General features: G+C 41.0%; 1 non-coding gene across 1 annotated transcript; it reads left to right on the top strand.

Moving 5' to 3' along the window:
- The first annotated feature begins 12,365 nt into the window (after positions 1 to 12,365).
- LOC112082336 lies at positions 12,366 to 12,472 on the top strand. Its single transcript, XR_002896998.1, has one exon. It is a non-coding gene; the product is annotated as a small nucleolar RNA R71 (small nucleolar RNA).
- Positions 12,473 to 16,494: the final 4,022 nt, after the last annotated feature.

Raw genomic sequence — 16,494 nt, 5'->3', positions numbered from 1 at the left:
AAGTTGAACTGACCATCTAGGAGAACAAAGAGTGCTAACAATAAGGTGAAGATGTCCTAGATGTATATCATGATGTCTGTCTAAAACTAATGATGAGAAAATTAGATGTCAAAATTAAGTTCAAGTAAAATGAGCTAGTATATTTTGGCAGAAAAGATGTCCTTGAATAGAAATCCTGTGGTGGAGTTCGTAGTGCAAGTACTCTAGCTACCGCCTAGTCTAGTAGTAACCACAAAAAGAACTATCGTGTAACGTCTAGAAGCACATGGGTCTTACTCATCATAGTTTTGTGTCAAACATTCCTGAAAAACACTCAAGGTCTTTTTAATAAGCATAGAAAAATTTTAAAATTTACAGAAAAAATATGAAACAAATAAAATAGATCAGTACGGATAAACATCCTCCCCCAGACTTAAATCACACTGTCCCCAATAGTGGTGTTTTTACGGGCCTGAAGCCCGCGGGCTTACACGGGCTTTGTATTAAATTATAGGCCCGTAACCCTTTTAATTATTATGAAAATAGAAACGGATATACCCGTTAACGTTCGTTTATTATATGGGCTTACCCGCGAGATAAAAGGGTACCCGTTTATATTTTTTTGGTTATCAATTAATCCAAAACGACGTAGTTTAATCTTGTTTTCTTCTTTAGTTTTCCCGAATCCGACTTCATCTTTCCACCGACTCCGACTTCATCTCTCTCCCCGACTTTATCGATGAAATCAAAATCTGGGTTTGTTCTGTAATCGATAATGGGGCTTATGGATACAAAATCGAACTGAAATCGATAATGGGGCTTAATGATTGATGCTCTTGTCTTAAAACTTGTTTATGGAAGCTGAAGGTTCTCGGTGGCTTGCTTGTTTCGATTTTTTAAAACTTTAATGAAATCCTGCGCTAAGAGATGTGAGCATCCCACCAGGGCCAAGGCTTCTGATAGTAGACCATATCCAGAGGTTTGAAACCAACTTCTCTGCTCTGATTGATGCTCTGGGTTTTTAAAAATATGAAATTCAACAAGCTACTGATTGATGTTCTGGGTTTGTCAAATTTTTAAACGGACCTTCTCGCCGCTGAGAGAGCGAGAGACGACATGAGAGTGGACCCAGCGAGTGGTGGATTTCGTGAGACGCTTGAGGATAACGGCGCTGCCGATAAAAAACAGCGTCTTCACCACCAAACCAGGAGCCCGGCTCCACCCGGAAGAACTCGACTTTGGATCTGAACCCGACCCAGTACCCATAAACCTTTTTTGGCTCAGTCCAACCCCGACCCGGTACGCAAAGTTGATAATTGTGTAACTTTACAAAATGTCCCACATCGACTAAAGAGTCTAAAGTGAAGTTTAACCAGTTCTATAAATATTACTACACTTCTGTGCCCATCAGTGATTAATATCGATATTTAGTTAATTGTTAATTGGCTGAATAATCATTGATTAAGCTGATTAATTAGTGACTAAGCCAGCTAATCGGTAATCCGATTTTGTCTTCCGATTACAGTGTATTTGTTGCGGCACTAGTCCGCCAAGCGCTTGGTCGGTCGATTAATCGGCTAGTTGGCCGAGTTTTAGAACAGAAAAAGATTTTACAGAATGGATTTGGAGTCTCTTCATACCATAGCAATTCTAGATGCTCAAAATGATTACATGGATATGAATGAAGAAGATGCTATAAACATAGAAGATGCTATGAATGAGGGAGAAACAGAAACACAAGAACCAGACCATAGTGATACTCAAGCAACCCAGTCAACTCAAGCGGCTCCAGCAACTCAACCAATTCGCACTCGACGTAAGCAACACTTAACTTCATCTGTTTGGAAAGATTTTACATCAGTTGGAGTTGAAAGTGATGGCAAGGAAAGGGGTCAGTGTAATCATTGTGGGGCAAAACTAGTGATAAATACTAGAACACATGGAACAACACACCTGCTTCGACACTTAGAAACATGTTCAATGGTGCCAAAAAAGATAGATAGGCCAGCATATGATCATAAGATAGATAGGGAGATGACTAGAGAAATCATAATCTACCATGATTTGCCATTTCGATATGCTGAGTATGAGAAGGTTAGAGCTAGAAATCTATATCTTAATCCTGATTGTAAGCCTATTTGTAGACAGACTGCTGCAGCTGATGTCTATAGGAGATTTCTGGTTGAAAAAGAAAAGTTGAAAGTGGTATTAGCAAATCATAATGGGCGCGTTTGTTTTACCTCAGACTTGTGGTTATCTCATACAACTACGATGGGGTATATTTGCTTAACAGCTTCTGCAAACTAGACTCATCCCTCTTGACTCTTGATGAAGGCACCAAAGGCTGGATCACAATGCAAGAGCTCCGTTCCAGGTGATGAAGTAGAGGGATTGTCGGCTTCTATACACTTGTCCGGTTCTGATGCATTCACGCGAGGGTCTCTCCACGGCTTCGGTCCCAAATGCTCCCTTTTTGCTCCAAACGACCTGTAAACACTCCAAAATGCAAGACTCTATAGGACCTAATGCATTTCCTATCCTAAACCAACTTTAAGGACAAAAACATTGAAAACTACCTAATTATATGCATGAGACTCAATATTTGGACCAAAAATGCAATCCTAAGTAATGAAAATTATGAATATATCAACTCCCCCACACTTGTCCTTTGCTTATCCTCAAGCAAAAAGAGAAAATGAGAGAAAGAGGTTGGATGCATTGGGAGTTCATATTCCTTAATGAGAGTGTATCACTAAAAGAATTCAAGGCTCACTGTCCTAGTTGCTAATTCTAAGATGCAGTGCAAACAAGATTACTCACAAAACTTTAGCCATACTCATCCATAAATGAATCAAGCTCAAGCTTAAGTTTTCACAAACAGCCATAGTTCCAACCTTTTGACATTCATTAAAGCTCATGTGAATCATGCTTATGCAAATCATGTGAACTCACTTGTCTTGGGACAGGGTTATGAGACAAAGATGATCTCATTCAATGCTTATGGTTTCAATGCAGCTCAAGGGATCACTCAAGAAGGAATAAACTTTAACAGAATGCTAAGGGTAAAAGGCAACTGGTGCATACAAGAGCAGAATCCCATCTCCCCAATGCCCCAAATTGGTCTTTCACCTTAACTCTACTCCCATGAAGATCACATCCTAGCTACTCCTCTCTCAAAGCATTCATTGCCTCATCAACCCACTCCTCACTTCACTCTCATTCTTTTTCTCACCAGGGGACTCATATTTTCATCTTTAAACTCAGGCTTTGGGGTCTGAATCTTCCACTTGGCTCTTTCTCACATAACACTGTCTAGCCTCTTTTCTTTTCTTTTCAAACATTTGAGCCTTTTGGCTTCTTTTATTTTCTTTTTACTTAGAGGCTAGACTTTTCTTTTCAAAACACAATAGCTTTTCTTTCTTTAAACAGCAGACCCCAAACCGCTTCCTTTTCTTTTCCATCCCCTGGTTCTCATTTCAAACTCTCTCTTTTCACTCAGTGTTTCCCAAGATCTCTTCCTAGCCTACTCTAGACTCATGATGCAGAGCTAGATCTACATGAGACTCTACTCTTGTCGCCCTAAACCCAACACTTTCTGTCAAGTTTATTCAGAAAAAGGCCTCACATCTCTCACTATGGTGTTTCAGGCTTCAAGGAAGGTTTAGTTCAAGGCAGGGAACTGTCTCAAGATGAGAGAACAGCTATTTGAGCTAGCAAAGAGTGGTAAAAAGGATAAGAGAGCTCAAATATTTTAAGGGTACCCATGAGTTCACAATGACATGCACAAACAATGATAATTAGATTGTCAAATTATGGTTCTCACTTAGATAAGGCTGGAACTGATCAAAGCTTGATTCACTCAACAAGTTCAAAGCATGGATCAGTCTTTATTTCTTTCTTGTTCACATGCATCAAAGAACTAGAAACTAGGGCAGTGAACCGAATTCTTAAAGTGATATTCTCTCAAGGAAAAACCTTTCATTACTCCCTTGCATTGATGCAGCCTATATGAATATGCAAACTAGACTCAACCTAAAATGTGAATGCAACTACATGAGCATTTTTTTGTGAAAAGTTTTCAGATTTTTCAATTTTTTGGTTTTTATATGCACTTAGATGAATGCAAAATGAGACTCAAAGTGAAAAGGAAAATAAGAGCAGAATAAACATGATTAGTAAACACAAAACCCCTCCCCCACACTTAGATAACACAGTCCCTTGTGTTATAAAGGCATGAAGGAGAAGTGCAAAGCAAAATCACAAAATGCAAAGAGATAATAAGCTAAGCTAGATGCATATTTACAAGAATGGAGTGTTACGTTCTCAAGGAATTAGAGATGGGGCTGGAGACCCCATGGAGTAGGACGGGTTGGAAGAATGGTCTGATGGCGATTCCATTGCTGCTCTCTTGGCCTTGAGCTCATCTTCATCCGAGTCTTGTCTATGCGGCTCATCACAGCTCCTGAGTGGTTCACTTTGGTGAGAGCTTTCACCAACTTCTCCCCTTTGGAACCTCTCCAACTTAGCATTGAGCTTTTTTATCTTTGCACCCATCTTCTTGACTGTCTCAACCAGGGTAGAAACTGTGCCAACCAACTTCTTTATGTTCTTGTCTTGCCAGCGGTTCCATCTTCTCAAGCTCTTTGTGCGGTAATGAGCAGCTGTTGTGGCATCATCAGACATCTTGCCATCATAAGAAGAGAAATTGTATCTCTTGCTCCCATAGACAGAGTTTTGATCAGCAGTTCCATCATCAGGAGCATCACCTGCTGTTTGAGACTTGGTGGTTTTCTTTCTCAGCTGTTGAATTGGTGGGCAAATCTCAGGGTTGTAATGCAACTCCTTGGTGATATAGAACTTGATGTTCTTTCTCTCTGAAAGGGAAATGAGTAATGGGTTTGGCAGTAAGACTTTGACCTTTACTTCCCCAAGGGTGAGATTGTAGGCATAAGAATTTCCCACAACTCCTTCAATGAAGTTTGTCTTGGCAAGATGCAACTGATCCATGAGCTTAAAAGGCTTTGGATTACCACTTAGCACAACTCCAGCATGTAACAAGATAGGAGTGATCAGGCCTCCTATGCGCATTGAAGTGTTCTTGCAGGTGGTGGTGAGAGCCCATTTCCTTAGGTGAAGGAAGTTCTTGATGAGAAGAGATGCCATTGTTGGCCCTCGACTGTCTCCATAGAATGGCCGTCCATTGGAGAACTCAGGCATATAGCACCTAATACCCTCACCAATCAGCATCAACTCTTCATCATAAACATGGCTAAACTCAACTTTGCCATAGAATGTCTGAGCAATCACCTTGTGCACCATCCTCAGCACTGGGTTTCTGATGTCTGCTGCCTTAGCTACACTAGTCTTGTAACTGCCATTACCAATTGAATCCCAGAGTTCGCTTTTTTTCATTCCTAGGGTACCACAGCTTCCTGGCAGAACATTTCCCTTCAATCTTGAACCCAAAGCACTCACAGAATTCTCTGAAAGTCATCTCATATCTCTCCTTTCTAATTTTGAACTCAAGTGATCCAAAACCATCTTCAACCTCAGTGGATCCATCATTATTATAAAAGTTTACTTGCAAAGATGCAAGAAACTGGCAATTCAGCTCTTTGTAAGACTCATGAGTCACCTCCATGATGTTCCCAAGACCAATGTTGTCAAGCACAGCTCTCACCTCTTCATAAATACCCATCTTTCTCAACAGCTCAACATCAGGGTACATTGTTCCTTCATGAGACACAGCTTGAAGTTTCTTGAGGTACTCATTGTAAGTGACCGACTTTGGATCTGTTTTCTTGATCACCTTTTTCTTCTTTTGAGGCACAGGTGCTGGTGAAGCCACATTTTCCTCTTCCTCACTCAGCTCCTCACTAGAGCTTCTCTCAGCTCTCTTTTGCTTCCCTTGAGCCCTTGATGTTGTGGCTATGGCTTTGCCCTTTGCTTTGGCACTTGCTGCAACTGATTTTCCCTTGGGTTCTGAAGCACAAGCTTTCCCATTTGCCCTCTGTGGCATCCTTGGTGCAGCAACACTTGAGCCTGCTTCCATTGTTCTTCCCATGGTACCTGATTCATCAAAGAATCTCAAAAAGAGCCATTAACGCCAATGAGAGGGATTTAATCTCAAAAATTTTGAAAATGATTTTTGCTTGAAAGAAAATCATCAGGATAAATTCAAGCAGCAAAGAATTTTCTAAAATCCCAACAATAACTCAAGAACATAGCTTTCTCATTTCAGACAGAATCAATGTTCAAACAACAAATCAGCTCAAATGGGTTCCTTCCTAGCTATCCACAACCTAGATTCCAAGGTTCTAACTCAAGTTCAAGCTTCTAATCAGGTTATACAAAGCTCCATTCTCAAAAAAATTCCAGAGAAATGGCGATATACTCAAATAAAGCCAAGCAAGAATTTTTCATTCAAAATACCTTGGAATCAGTTGAAATGATGCAAGATGTGAACTCCAAACTCAAAAATCCAGCAAGAACAGACGATTTTAAGTGAGAAAGGTGTGAGTTCAAAAGAGAAACAATGGAGGAGAGAAGAAGAGAACCAAGTTTCACGTGAAAGGAGAGAGAAAGGAGAGAGGAAACCAGATTTTTTTTTGTGGTCCAGCCCTTCTTTTGTCTTGTGGGGGACAGCTGGTTGTGGCTGGAGCTTTGACCTTTGACCGTGGCATCCTTTGGACCGCTGGACACAAGAAGAGTTTGAGGTCCCATCGACACTGTTTATGTCGATATTCTGGTTGATAGTTTTTTGGTGATCCTTCTTGTTTTATCGGCCAGAATATCGACCAAACTCACCTCGATACTTTGTTAAAATGTGCCTGCACTGGAAAGATCTCGAGGTGCATAACCCAGATAGTTTGGTCGATATTTTTTCAGCACTCTAAGTTCAAACTATCGACCAAACTATCGAGACTGCATGTGGTCGATAAGATCTCAAACCTTTGTTGATTCTTGGCCTTTCTTGCATCCAAATCTCCTTTAAACAGTTCCCAGAACGTGTTAAACCTGCCCACACTTAAGAAAACACATCAAAAAGTCCTAAAAATTCAAAAGAAAACATGAAAGAAAGTATGTACAAGTGATAAGCTTGGGGTGTCTCCCAAGAGCACTTTGTTTAAAGTCTCTAAGTTTGACTTTGATGCCAAGTTTATGCTGATGGTGGATCAAGAAGGGGAACTGATGTAGCTTCCTCCTTCCTTTGTGTGACTAGGTAGTGCTTGAGTGACCATTTACCACAAACTCTTGACCATCTTTACCTTCTAGCAGAACAGCTCCATATGGCCTTACCTCAAGAATCTTAAAGGGACCAGACCATCTAGACTTAAGTTTTCCAGGAAATAACTTAAGCCTAGAGTTGAACAGCCACCAAGTAACCTTTCTTGAACTCTCTTTTCAAAATCTTTTGATCATGTAGAGCTTTGGTCTTCTCTTTATAGATCTTGGAGCTCTCAAAAGCCTCCAACCTGATCTCTTCAAGTTCATGGAGTTGAATTATTCTTTTCTCTTGAGCTGTTTTGATATCAAAGTTCAGCAACTTCACAGCCCATAATGCTTTGTACTCCAGCTCAACAGGAAGGTGGGAGCTCTTCCCATATAGCAGATTTAAAGGAGATATCCCAATTGGAGTCTTAAAGGCAGTTCTATAAGCCCACAATGCATCATCCAGCCTTTTGCTCCAATCTTTTCTGCTTGAGCTAACAGTCCTCTCAAGAATGGCCTTAATTTGTCTATTAGACACTTCAACCTGGCCACTAGTTTGAGGATGTTAAGGAGTAGCTACCTTATGTTTCACTTCATGCTTCTTCAGCAATCCCTCCAAGGTTTTGTTCACAAAATGAGACCCTCCATCAGAAATAATAACCCTGGGTACTCCAAATATTGGGAAGATTATGTTCTTGAACAACCTGACCATTACCTTGGAATCATTGGCAGGGGAAGCAATAGCCTCAACCCACTTGGACACATAGTCCACAGCTACTAATATGTACTGATTCCCATATGATGAGATGAAAGGCCCCATAAAGTCCACTCCCCAACAATCAAAAACTTCAACCTCTAATATTGGATTTTGAGGCATCTCACTCCTCTTTGAAATGTTCCCATGCCTCTGACAGGCATCACATGCTGAAACAACCCCCTGAGCGTCCTTTAACATAGTAGGCCACCAAAACCCACTCTGAAGAACCTAGGCCACCGTCTTGAATGCTCCCATGTGACCCTCAAAAGCTGATCCATGGCACTCTTGCAACACAGGTTGCATCTCCTCTTCAGCAAGACACCTTCTATACAGCTGATCTTTGTTCAGGACATACAGGTAAGGTTCATCCCAATGGTATCTCTGGACATCTCTTAAGAACTTCTTTCTGTGGTAAGCATCAAGCTCTGGTGGTTCCACCCCACATGCAAGAAAGTTCACAATGTCAGCAAACCAAGGCATTCTCCTCTCTTGGATGCTATCCACTTCTTCAAAATCCAAATAAGAGTTAAACACCATCAATGATTCCTCAGGGAGACTGTCATTAAGAGGGACTTCAGAGTCCACTCTTAACCTAGAGAGATGGTCTGCAGCTCCATTATCTATGCCCTTCTTGTCTTGTACTTCCATATCAAACTCCTGGAGTAAGAGGACCCATCTCAATAGTCTAGGCTTGGCATCCTTCTTGGTCATTAGATACCTGAGGGCTGCATGATCAGTGTACACAATGACTTTTGATCCCACAAGGTAGCTCCTGAATTTATCAAATGCAAAGACTATTGCTAACATTTCTTCTCTGTGGTAGCATACAGCTCCAACTGCATAGTCTGAAGCATCAGTCATAACCTCAAAAGGAAGGGACCAGTCTGGGGCCTGAACAATAGGTGCACTGACTAATGCATCCTTGATCTTCTTGAAGGCTTTTACACACTCAGCATCAAAGACAAAGTCAACCTCTTTACACAACAGCCTTGTCAAAGGTCTGGCTATTCTTGAGAAATCTTTGATGAATCTTCTGTAGAAACCAGCATGCCCCAAGAAACTCCTTATGCCCTTCACTGAACTTGGAGGCTCCAAATTTATCATGACTGCCACCTTAGCCTTGTCAACCTCTATTCCCTTCTCAGAGATCTTGTTCCCAAGTACAATCCCTTCCTGCACCATGAAATGGCACTTCTCCCAATTCAGCACCAGGTTATGTTGCTCACATCTCTCCAGGACCTGCGACAAGTTAGAAAGACAATCGGAGAAAGAGGAAACATAGACAGAAAAATCGTCCATGAAGACCTCCACCTTCTCTTCAATGATGTCAGAGAATATATGCATCATGCAACACTGGAATGTGGCAAGGGCGTTACAAAGGCCAAAAGGCATGCACCTGTATGCAAATGTCCCATAAGGACTAGTAAATGTGGTCTTCTCTTGGTCTCTTGGATCTATGGGAATTTGAAAGAATCCAGAGTAACCATCTAGAAAATAAAAGAAGGGATGGTTTGCAAGCCTCTCTAGCATTTGGTCAATAAAAGGCAAAGGAAAATGGTCTTTCCTAGAGGCTGCATTGAGTTTTCTATAATCTATACACATCCTGTGTCCAGTTATAGTCGTAGTAGCAATCAGCTCATCCTTCTCATTTCTTATTACTGTCATTCCCCCCTTTTTGGGCACCACATGGAGTGGTGAAACCCATCTAGAGTCTGAAATTTGATAAATTATCCCAGCCTCTAGGAGTTTGAGAATCTCTTTCTTCACTACCTCTTTTAAGTTGGGATTGAGACACCTTTGGTGCTCTATGGATGATATTGATTCTTCTTCTAAGTGAATCCTATAAGTGCATAGGGAGGGTGAGATACCCTTAATGTCATCCAGAGAGTAGCCAATGGCTCTCCTATGTTTCCTCAACTCTTCTAACAACTTATGCTATCGGTCGTCTAACAGCATATCATTGATAATGACAGGATAAGACTCATTGAGACCTAAGAAAGCATACCTGAGCCCCTTGGGAAGAGGTTTGAGTTCCAGCTGAGGTGCCTTAGATTCATCCCAATCCTTGTCAAATGCATCTAGTGGGGTTTGTTGGGGCTTCTCTGCTTGTGCTTCATCTTTAGCCTTGTTGCATTGCTTCTGAACATCCTCATTCACCTCTTGAAACCCTTTTTCTTCCCTGGCCGCCGTGGAAGTATCGACCATGAAGCATGTCGACATTTTGGTCGATATTTTTGGCTCCTGAAGTATCGACATGCCTATGGTCGATACTTTGGTTGATATTGTTTCGGCCAGCTGATCAGTCTCGGCATCTTGAAGTATCGACATGCTCTTGGTCGATATTTTGGTCGATAATATTTCGGCGTTCTGGTTCAAAATATCGACCAAACTATCTTGATGCGGCACGTCGATAGGAACACAGGACCTTGAGCGTTCCAAGCTTTTAAACTGATCCTCCTGAGCTTTAGGACCTTCATAATGCAGGTTCAAGTATGAACTTGTGCTCTCATCTGGTTTGGGAGAGTCTAAAATCTTCATGAACTCCAAAGTTTCATCTTTTAGATAGCCATGATCTCCATGTTCCTTTGTTAATGCTATCTGAAGATGATCTTCAGTGTTTAACTCATCTAAAAGCTCATCAGCAAGCTCATCCATGGTCTCAACATAGAAGACTTGCCCTTCTATTGTTGGCTTCTTCATCATTTCATTAACATCAAACTTAAGCCTTTCAGAACCAAGTTGAAGCTCAATTATGCCTCCTCTTACATCTATGATTGCTCTGGCTGTGGCCAAGAAAGGCCTGCCTAAAATAAGAGGGTCAACTGGTTCCTCATCCATCTCTAGCACTACAAAGTCTGTAGGCACTTCAAAACCACTTATCTTTACTGGCAGATCTTCTAGCATTCCAACAGGTAACCTCACGGATCTATCAGCAAGGACAAGGGAGATTCTTGCTGGCTTAAAAGTTCTAAAGCCCAGCTTTCTGGCAATGGAGAAAGGCATTAAGCTTACTGATGCACCCAAGTCACAGAGACACCCAGCAAACATCAGAGGACCTATAACACAAGGGAGTGTGAAGCTCCCTGGATCAGTCAACTTCCTTGGAATTGACTTTCTCTAAATAATGGCACTGCACTCATGGCTCAATACCACCATACCTTGAAGCTCTTTAGTCTTGTTCAGAATAGCATCTTTTAAGAACTTACCCAACTTTGGCATCATTAAAAATGCTTCAATGAGAGGCATTGTAAGTGGTGTCTCATTGAGAGCCTTCTCAAATACAGCTCTTGCCTTGTCTACAAGCTGCTTCTTGAATCTCCCTGGAAATGGGAGCTTAGGTTGGTATGGAGGTGGTGGAACATATAGCTTTTCTGATTCAGGTTCCTTTTCCACCTCTTTACCTTTTTCTTTCCTTGATCTTTCAGCAACTTGGTCATCTTTTAAGGCTGCCTCCCCCTCAGTTTGATCATTGTCCTCAATGATCACATTATTGTGCTCAATACCAGGTATCTCTTTGCCACTTCTCAGTGTAATGGCTTTAGCATACTCCTTGGGGTTTGGTTCAGGCTTACCAGGTAGTTGGCCTTGGTTCCTTGAGCTAGAGGCTTCATTTTGCTTCCATTCTTTGATGTCCTGCTGCATGGATACATACTGACTTGCAAACACTTGTTGACCTTGAAGCAGCTGTTGTAGAATCCCAACCATATCTGACCCCATCTGTGGCTGCTTGTGAATAGGTGCTGATTGAAACTGATGCTGAACCGGCGCCTGCTGCTGGAACTGTGGTGGACCAAACACTGGTGGTGCCTTTAGCTACTGCTGTGAACTGAAACCAGAACTCTGAAGTGGTTGGTGATGCTGAATGTAACCCTGATTCTGAGTAAACTGATTCTTTGGTTGAAAAGACCCTTGAAAGTTGTTCTTGGGAACAAAATTCTGTGGAGTTTGAAAGGTAGGGTAGACTTGGTCTTGTGGGTTTGCTACATTGGGATTCCTCTTAGAGAGGTTCTGATTTGCATTGGCATACTGATACTTTTGGAACCTCTGATTCCCAATATAGTTTAGCTCTTCCTGAGTAAGACCCTCTTCACTGATGTTCTCAAAGCATTGAGAAGGTTCCTCATACTCTCTTACAAAGTGCATTGGCTTTTGAGTGGCCAATAACACCTTGTCCAGCTTGCTTTCAAGTGTTTTAAATTCCTTCTCATACCTTTGATCCCTGCTTGAACTCTCACTCCTATTGGCTCTATCAAAGTTTTCTCCATATGTATCATTGCTCATTGCTAAGTTCTCAACCAGTTCTAAAGCAGCATGAATCTCCTTTCCCAGAAAGTTTTCATTGGAGGCAATGTCCAGCTGGTTCCTAATATTGGGAAGAGCTCCTCTATAAAGTATGCTGAGAAGATAAGCCTCACTAAATCCATGGTGTGGGCATTGGTTAGTGTAACTCCTGAACCTCTCCCATGCTTCACCAAAACTGTCATTGCTATGTTGAGTGAAGCTGGAGATTTGGTTTCTTAGCTTTGCTGTTCTGGAAGTTGAGAAGAACTTAGATAGAAATGCCTGCTTGCATTGCTCCCAGGTCTGAATGGAGCCTCTTGGGAGATTCTTCTCCCATTGGTGTGCTTTGTCACCAAGACTGAAGGAGAATAATCTGAGCTTGAAACTATCCTCAGATACTCCATTTATCTTTGTCAAGTCACAGACTTTATCAAATTGGTCCAAGTTTTCCAAGGGATCTTCCGTTGCCAATCCATGGAACTTTGAGTTTTGGACCATATTCAGCAAAGATGCCTTCACTTCAAAATTGTTGTTTTGCACAGGTGGTTCTTGAATTCCTGCTCCATACTGATGAGCATTGGCCCTGTCATTCTCTCCAACATAGACATGTGGCTGCTCATATCTCCTTTGTTGGTTTTGGAAGTGCTGTTTGTGGTGCACCTGTTGTCTTTGCTGTACATTGGCCTGATGCCTTTGCTGATGAGCTGGAGCTGGTCCCTGGTGGACATAAGCTTGCTGTTGATGCTTCTGTTCCTGCTGAACATTACCCTGATGTAACCCTTGACCAGCTCCATTACCAGCTCCATTTCCAGCTGCATTACCCTGCTGCACCTGAGCCTGTTGCCCCTCTTGTGCCTGCGGCTCAATGTCAACCACATGCTGTCTTTGATCTTCCATATCAGCCTGATCAATCTGTCTTCCACGCCTATCCCTTCTCCTTCTTGGAACCAAAAGATTAATGTTGTCGTTTAAGGGGAAAGGTGGACCACAACTTCTTGATCTGGACCTGGTGTTCATGCACCTGAAACTCACAACCAGAACTTGAAAGAGATTAGAAAACACAAAAGAAAATGCTTGATCTCAAGAAATGACACAATCTTAATGCTATCACACTTTGGCAACTGCGCCAATTGATAACTAGAGTTTTCAAGGCTCTAAATGAGGGGTTATCAATCCCTTTTGTCACTTTGCAGTACAAAGGGTATCAATCCATCATGTGTAGACACTAAGATGCAGGATCAGTTCTTAATTCAAGCCAAATGAGTGAGGTTTTGATGTTACTTTCACTAAACAGAGTTAAAACAAAAATTAAAGCTAATGATCAACTTAAGCAAGTAAAAGAGCTTATATGAGAATGTAGATATGATGATGAGAAAGGTCTTATACATGATAGTGGATTAGGGTGCCTTGATGCTAGACTAATGAGCTAATGAATCATGATGATCAAACAAGCCATTTAACTTAAACTCAATGAACCAAGCAAATCCTCTCATGAAGTATTAACTTCTATGTTAAAACAGTTTCTAACCTAATCATCATTAGTGAAACATGAATAACAAGCATTAAGAACCAGTTTAATCTGTCATTTAAGCATATAAACAATCATTCCCATGATGAAAAATACTTAAACCTCTAACAACCTTGGTTCAGGCATTTCATCAAACACTTTTGGTGCATGAAATGCCTAGAATCTAGACCACATATGATGTGTATGGATATAGCATAGAGAACAGGTTGTAGAGAATGGAATATGAATGATCTAATCCCTAAGCTCACTAATATAACACCTAAACACCCTAATCTACATATCTAAGACCTTAATATGGGGATTCACTAATCATAATCAACACACTAGATCCTTTGCAAGATTTGCTGTTAATCATGATTAGAAGTGTGAGAATGAAGATAAAGATGATAGATTAAGAAGGTTGCAGCTTTAAACACACAAAAGGTCTTTGATTTCTCTTGATTCAAACTCTCAAAAAGGGAATATTTCTCTTCAAAATAGTCTTTCACAAAATAGGAAAAGGAAATTAGGGGAATAAAGCTTAACCTAATCATAAAAATGTCTCAAAACTATTTATAATAAGGGTTTTATTAATGGGCCAAACCTTAACAAACAGGATATTGGCCCATTAAAGTCTTAAAATTCGGACTGGATCGAGAGAAATATCGACGTGCTCATGGTCAATAGTTTGGTCGATAAGTTACAAAGCTTCTCTTAACAAAAATATCGACCAAACACCTGGTCGGTAGTTTGGTCGATATTATTTTGGCGAGACTGGCTGAGAATATATCGACATGCTTCACCTTGACATTCTGGTCGATAATATTTCGGCGCTCCAGGTTGAGAATATCAACCAAACTGTCGAGGTACATTCTGGTCGATAGGAATGCATGCTGCTTAAACCAAAACCTCCATAACTTCTAGCTCAGTGATCCGAACCTCGGTCTGTCAACTCCAAGAGCCAGATGGCTCCGTCATCTACAACTGTGATGAAGGGTCCGTTACCAGCAGACGTCGGAAAAGGCTTCGTTCCACCGGTTTCCTGAGGCGCGTCGTTTGGTCCTATAGCGGCTGCGAGACAAGTGTTCATTCTGATCGCCATAACCTTCAGCACACAGCTCTAAATTAGACAATCTCAGGCGTTCCGAAAACTAGACTCATCCCTCTTGAATCTTGATGAAGTTACCAAAGGCTGGATTGCAAGGCAAGAGCTCCGTTCCATGTAAAGAAGTAGAGGGATTGTCGGCTTCTATACACTTGTCCGGTTCTGATGCATTCACGCGAGGGTCTCTCCACGGCTTCTGTCCCAAATGCTCCCTTTTTGCTCCAAACAACCTGTAAACACTCTAAAATGCAAGAATTTATAGGACCTAATGCATTTCCTATCCTAAACCAACTATAAGGACAAAAACATTGAAAACTACTTAATTGTATGCATGAGACTCAATATTTGGACCAACAATGCAATCCTAAGTAATGCAAATTATGAATATATCAGGGAGAATCATGTAAAAATGAAAATACTTTTCCCTAAAAATCTAGATGTCATTCAAACATCGATTCCCTTTGGATTACCCTTTCACCCAACTAGGTGACTACTCATACATGGCTGAGATAGACATCATCATCGGTTTAGAACTAGAAAAAAGAAAAGTAAAGAAACAAAAGTTGCAGAAAAACTTCTCTTATTGAAGACAGAGTGGCGATGAAAAGCTTCTACAGATGCATAAAAAAAAACATAAAACTACTAATGAGTTCTCTCTCAAAGAGAAGAAATAGACTCTCCTATAAAAGACCTAAAAAATGAGTATTTATAGTGTTTCCCCAAGTCTTGGGCGTTTAGGGCATGTAAATAGGGTACAGGATGGGTATTGGGCCTTAGTTGGGCTCTTGAGGTTCGGACATAGGTCCACCGGGGGTGAAACCTCTTGAGCTGCGGTGGGAAGAAGGCTGGCCGCGGGTGAAAGCTCCTGTGCTTGACTGGACTTGTGTTGATCGACCTTCAGTGCATAGATGATATCTTGCGATCTAACCGTTGGATTGCTTTGATTCCAAGTGTGTCGCAAATATGGTTGTTTCCTCTATAATGTCTCCAAATTTGGGGATGATCAGACGGTGAGAAAGTCTTTATTGGTTGCCAAACTTATGACGGTCTGAATTTGTCCAAAAATGTACTATTGCTCCAAGTTTCCTGAAAAGCCTTTTAAAACTCCAAAACATGGAAAAACACCTATAAAACCTTTAAACCTGAGTGAAAACACATGTATAAGATATTGAAAGTGATCCATAAAAGCGGTCAAAATCATGTGTTATCAACTCCTCTAGACTTAAACCTTTGTTTGTCCTCAAACAAAACCAAAGATCTGAATCTGGAAAAGAGGTTTGAAAAACTCTGGAACTAACAAAATCTCAGAGACTATGCTTCTAAACCAAAGTTAGTCATTATGCTCAAATCAAGGATAGTCTAGAAAATTCTCAGGCAAAACTAGTTCGTTGATCTGTCATACGAAAATCTGGACACTTAAACCTATCCTCTAGTCAACTAGCTCTTCACATTCATTTATAAGTTCCAGTGGTTCTCATCAAAAGGATTTTAGTAAAGCAATCAAGGCTAGGTATTCAAAACATTATGCAAAACAGCAAAAGGGGGTGGAGATGTTGATATCCATAGTTTCCAGTCACATTCTTCTTGCCTTAAGATTCTTGATCTCCTTTTCTTCAGGTTCTCCTTATGACTCCCCCAGACTTAGATTTTTAT

Source organism: Eutrema salsugineum, unplaced genomic scaffold (genome assembly GCF_000478725.1).
Source record: "Eutrema salsugineum unplaced genomic scaffold, Eutsalg1_0 scaffold_8, whole genome shotgun sequence".
Lineage (NCBI taxonomy): Eukaryota > Viridiplantae > Streptophyta > Magnoliopsida > Brassicales > Brassicaceae > Eutrema > Eutrema salsugineum.
Note: the sequence above shows the minus strand (reverse complement) of the source record. Positions and strands in the feature narration are given on the sequence as shown.